A 5,454-nucleotide genomic window follows, 5' to 3' on the forward strand; every position below is an offset into this window, starting at 1 on the left:
TTTTGGTTTATGAAATGCAAGAAGGGAATTTGGGAAAAGGTTTGCGGTCAGGCCTCTGCCCACACCCCTGATAGCCCTCTCCCCACAACCCTCCCTTCTGTCTGGAAGGAAGTAGATCCAGAAATATGGGTACTGTTCCCTGCTAGCCTTGTCCACAGAAGCTGGCTCTGGTTGGGGCAAGGCAAGGGGGGGGGGGTAGAGAAGAGAGAGAGAAGGAGGAGGCAAAAGAGCCCAGGGACCGGTGACGGTGAGAGATGGGGGGGAGGGGGGAGGAGGAGGAAGACTGCGTGCTTTCCCCGGGCCAGGCGGTGCTAGGTGCTTTCCAGGACCTCCTTTGTCAATGGAAGGCAGTTCACAGGCAAGTAAACTTCTTAGAGAGGTTAAGCCACTCGCTTAAGGTCACCCAGAGTGGCAGAGCAGAGATTTGACCCTTCAGACAACGTCTGCTTTGCTTTGTTCCCCCCCCCCCCACCCCCCCCTTCATGGCTGCCGCAGATCTCACCTCCTTTTTTTTTTCTTCTTGTAAAGTGTGAGACAGACTCTGGAGTGGTGTGCACGATTGGAGGGGTGTGTGTGTGTGTGTGTGTGTGTGTGTGTGTGCGCGCGCACGTGCGCACTTGGCCATGTATCCGAGTCTGAAGATGGCAAGCGGTCCTGATAACCTTTTAGGGATTAAAAGGCCTGGTAAGGAGGGGGTGTGTGGCTGGTGGCAGCACTCTTGCCTCCCACCCTCTTTTCTGTTGGGCTCAGTGGATTGGAGGTACAGGTCCCGTGGTGGTTTTCTTTCTTAGGGCAGGGTGCCTGTGAACGGTGGGGGGTCGCTGGCAGAGGGTGGAGGCTAGCTGTGGGTAGCTTCTTGTTTTTCCCTCTGTGGTGCTGGCTTAAATTCTCTGGCCTGGGTACAAGGAGCCAGGGCCAAGGCATCTCTGTGAGGGTCATGGCTCCCAGAGGCCCTTCGAAGCTCCGCCCTCATCATCTTTGTCCTTGCCTATCCCTGTTCCCTGGTCAGCCTGGCCCTTGGCCCATTTCTGTGACCTTTGTCCCTGCCCTCATTGGAGCACCCTCCCTCCTCTCTCAGGGAGCATTGAAGAAGTTTGCAGGCGCCCCCCCCCCCCCTCCGGTTAGGCTACAAGAGGCTTTGAGGCCTTCAGAACTCTGTCCCTGGAGGTGTGTGTTTGGGGTGGGCTGGTGCTTTGAAGTCCGATCCAATTTTAACCTCTTCAGGGACAGAGTTGAGCGTTTGTTCTAAGGTAGATATCACTAGTGGGCTCTGTGGGCAAAACTGGATCCTAGAGGCGTTACCTACTCCCAAATGTAAGGTCACAATGCCTTGGATTTGTAGGGAGTGGCTTTCTGCCTTCAGCCGTCGCTCTGGCTTGTCATCTCTTTGGTCAGCTGCCTCCTAGGCCTCACCTGTAGGGAGGGAAGCCCCTGTGTAGACATGAATCCACCAGAGGGTTTGGGAATCCTGCTGTCACGTTGGTGTTGGGGATGATCCACAGAGAGGACGCTGGAAGAGCTCCTGGCATGGGAAGCAGGTCCAGGGATCAGGTAGGGTGAATGTGCACTTTGGGAGACTGTAAGGTGGCAGTCGGTATGTCTTGCACAGCGCCATGCACACAAGTCCTGAGCTGCACTCTGTGTAGTTGGGAGACGCCATCTTTAGGCTGCCTCTGCTCCCGTGCTTGCCTGTACTCAGGCTGGGTAGCAGGCATGCTCTTGCCCACCCGGGCATTTTCTGGATGCCTGCCTGCAACGCGTGAGTTTCTGCAAGCGTGTAAGAGTATCCGTATGAGGGTCCAAGTGTATAGACCATTGCCAGTGAGGTCAGCCAGCCCTCCTCCTCCTTACTCCTGGCTTTTGCCAGCTCGTGCTCCTGTTGTAGGGGACCCCATAAGAGAGTGGGGACAGCGTGTCAGCTGGCCCTGTACGTGCCCCCCTCCAACCAGCCATCAACTTGTGAAGAGAAAGGAAACGCTGCATTTAGGAGTGAGGAGGCTCAGTGTGTAGTGTTGGGGATTGCAGTGGTACGGGTGTTGGTCTTCAGCACAGTGCACATTTCATTCCTGTGGCGGCAGATGTTGCTTCTACTACCTGCTGGCTGCTACCTGTCCCCTTTCTCCCTGTCTTCCTCAGTTGACAGAAGACACAGGCTGGGACAGTAGGCAGAGGACTCAGTGCTCTTCCACAGTGGCCTTGGCAAGGACTCACCCATCCTCATCCTGGTCCCCAGCCAAATGCTGGTTATGTATGCATCTCCCAGCCTCCAGGTTTAAGCCTGGAGTTTGGAGCTTGGAACCTGGTATATTGGGGTGTAGGGATGGAGGAAGAATGTTGGAAAGGGACAGTTCTTTTTGTTGTTGTTGTTGTTTGTTTGTTTGTTTTTCAAGACAGGGTTTCTCTGTGTAGCCTTGGCTGTCCTGTACTCGCTTTGTAGACCAGGCTGGCCTTGAACTCACAGAGATCCGCCTGCCTCTGGATTGCTGGGATTAAAGGCGTGTACTACCACCGCCCGGCTGGAAAGGGACAATTCTTATCTTCAGTGTCTAGGGCTCTCTCTCTCTTCCCTTTTAAAGAAAGAGCTTTACTGTGCGATATCAACTGACAACAAAATGTATCCATTAAAGTAGCCAGTTTAAGGCCAGCATGGGTGATGTACAGTAGTAATCTCAGCACTCTGAAGGTTGAGGCAGGAGGATTGCAAGTTCAGAGCCAGCCCGAGGCATTTAGGGAGTGAGACCCTTTTCAAAAAGAAGCCAGAGAGACGAAGAGTGTACAGTTGCACTGTTTTCACACATTTAGAGTCATGTAGCTGCCGCCAGCATCAATTTTTTTTTTTTTTTTCAAAACATTTCCAGCCACCCCAGAAAGTTCCGGTGCCCATCAGCGTTACTTCTCCTTTCCCTCACTTCCACACCCTAGTTCCTGGTAACCACAAATCTATGCACACAGATCTGCTTTTCCTGGGCATTCTTAGAAATCGAATCACACAACGTATGGTCTTTGGCAACTTTATTGTTCTCAAGAGTTTGGCCATGTTATTGTGTCAGCTCTTTGTTCCCTTTTTTTTGGGGGGGGCTCAGAAATAGTCTAGTGTATCGGGTCCCCAGCGTTTTCTTATCTGCTTACCAGTGACAGACATTTGGGTTGGTTTCACTGCTCGGCTATGATTTGCACTCCTGCTCTGAACATTCACACACAAGCATTTTTACACATGACTTCCATTGTTTCTTGTGTAGAACACCTAGGAGACGACTTGCTATGTGCACTAGCGCCATGTTGGAGGTTTTGAGGAACTGCTCAACTGTTGTACGGAGCAGTTGTAGTGTTTGACACTTCCACCAGCAGGGTGTGGATTCATTTCTGCATAATATCAACCAGTACTTCCTATCTGACTTGTATGTGTGCTCAAGTATATGTGAGTATGTGTGCTGGCCAGAGGCCAGCATTGGGTGTCTTATCCCAATAGCCCTCCATCTTAGAGTTTTTTTGGTTTGGTTTGGTTTGGTTTTTCGAGACAGGGTTTCTCTGTGAAGCCTTGGCTGTCCTAGACTCACTTTGTAGACCAGGCTGGCCTCAAACTCACAGCGATCCACCTGCCTCTGCCTCCCGAGTGCTCGGATTAAAGGCGTGCACTACCATGCCCCTGCGTTGTTTTTGTTGTTGTTTTTTCCTGTCGCCCCCCCATCCCCCCCCCCAGGGTTTCTTTTTTGTTTTTTGTTTGTTTTGGTTGGTTAGTTTTGGTTTTTGGAGACAGGGTTTCTCTGTGAAGCCTTGGCTGTCCTGGACTTGCTTTGTAGACCAGGCTTGCCTCGAACTCACAGTGATCCGCCTGCCTCTGCTTTCTGAGTGCTGGGACTAAAGGCGTGCTCCATCTTAGTTTTTGAGACAGGGTCTCTAAGCGAACCTGGAGCTCTCTGATTCAGTTAGGCTGGCTGGCCAGCAAACCTCAGGGATCCTCCTGCCTTTGCCTCTCCAGCACTGAGATTACTGGCGTGTGCCACTGTGCCTGGCTTTTTATGGGGTTGCCAGTATCCAAAATCAGGCCTGGTGCTTGCATAGCAAGCAGTTTACCAACAGAGCCAAATCTGTAGTCTCTGTTACCTAACCTTTTAGTCATGGCCATTGTGTGTGGACATTCAAGAAGGAAGCAGGAGCTGGTTGTGATTGCCTGTGATTATTTTTGTGTTTCTTCTATCATATATGTGTGTGTGTGTGTGTGTGTGTGTGTATATATACACACACACATAATATTTCATCATGCCTATACATGTATATGTATTTACATCCAATCTACACTCAAATGGACTTGAAGAATTCTTAGCTCTGTTTTGCCTTTTTTCTCTTTGCTCTGCTGTTGCCTGTCTGGCTGCGTCAGGGAATCTGGGGGTCACGGCTGTGTCTGTCGCCCAAGGTGTTAGCTGTAAATATCCTCTCACCTCAGCTGTTCAAATAGGGTGCGGATAGGTGTTTGCACTGGCGAGAGCATCATCTGGTCTCTCATCTCCTGTCCACCTACCCCCCACCTTCTGGTGCCGTGTGTTGGTCCCCTTTTGCAGGTGGCCGTATGATGAAGTCTGAACTCAGTCTCTCGTGCTATTTAGGGGCAGGGGCCATCCATCCTGGACAAGCCTTGCCTTCCTGACATAGGGCTTCCTGGAGCCACCTGCACTGTTCTGTATCGGAGATGTTGCCTAAGAGACCTGAGATTCACTTCCCTGAGTGTGTGGAATTGGGTGGTCTCCTTGAGGGGTGCACTGATCTGGCATGTGCTGGGTCTTAAGTTTATCAGGGAAATGACGCAAGACAGCCAAGAGAGCCCCCCACCCCACCCCACCCCCCAGCACAGTCATTTTTCTGAGAAGTGCCAATGCTTTAGGGAAGCGGCTTCTCTCACCCCCACCCCCACCCCCCCTCCGCCAGCACACGTTCTCTGTATCTTGACCTCAGGTAACCCACACTAGGGAGGAAGAAGAGCCAGCTGCCTGCCTCAGCTGTAGTGATCTTTGGGGGTGGCACTGTGGACCCTTTCCCAAGCGTTCTGGGTGAGAGGGCCCTCTTGTACTCCAGGCCCTGTCCCTGTATTCCCAGCCTGCTGGCTGTGCTAGCCTGCCGCCCCCAGCAGTGTCTGGGCCCTGGTCCTAGGCTGGCCCTGCCAGCCAGGCACAGTGCCAGGTGTCTGCTCAGCTGGGTGCCACAGGAAAATCTCTGGCCGCCCAGGTTGGGGAGCGCTGTGGGGAATCCCATGTGTCTGCTCAGTGCTTTCACTCACCTGTCTTTCCTCTTTCTGCAGCACCACAGGACATGCCACCTCCCAGCAGCCTAGCTGGGCCCCTTCTGGGAGTGACATCTTTTTTGATATCCTGAAGACCAGCCCTGGACCATCCTACAAAAGTGTCAGCTCACGGAACTGCTTAACCAAGGACGGACTCTTGGGACATCCCCCCTGCCCAA

The sequence above is a fragment of the Acomys russatus genome, chromosome 16 (assembly GCF_903995435.1).
Source record: "Acomys russatus chromosome 16, mAcoRus1.1, whole genome shotgun sequence".
NCBI lineage: Eukaryota > Metazoa > Chordata > Mammalia > Rodentia > Muridae > Acomys > Acomys russatus.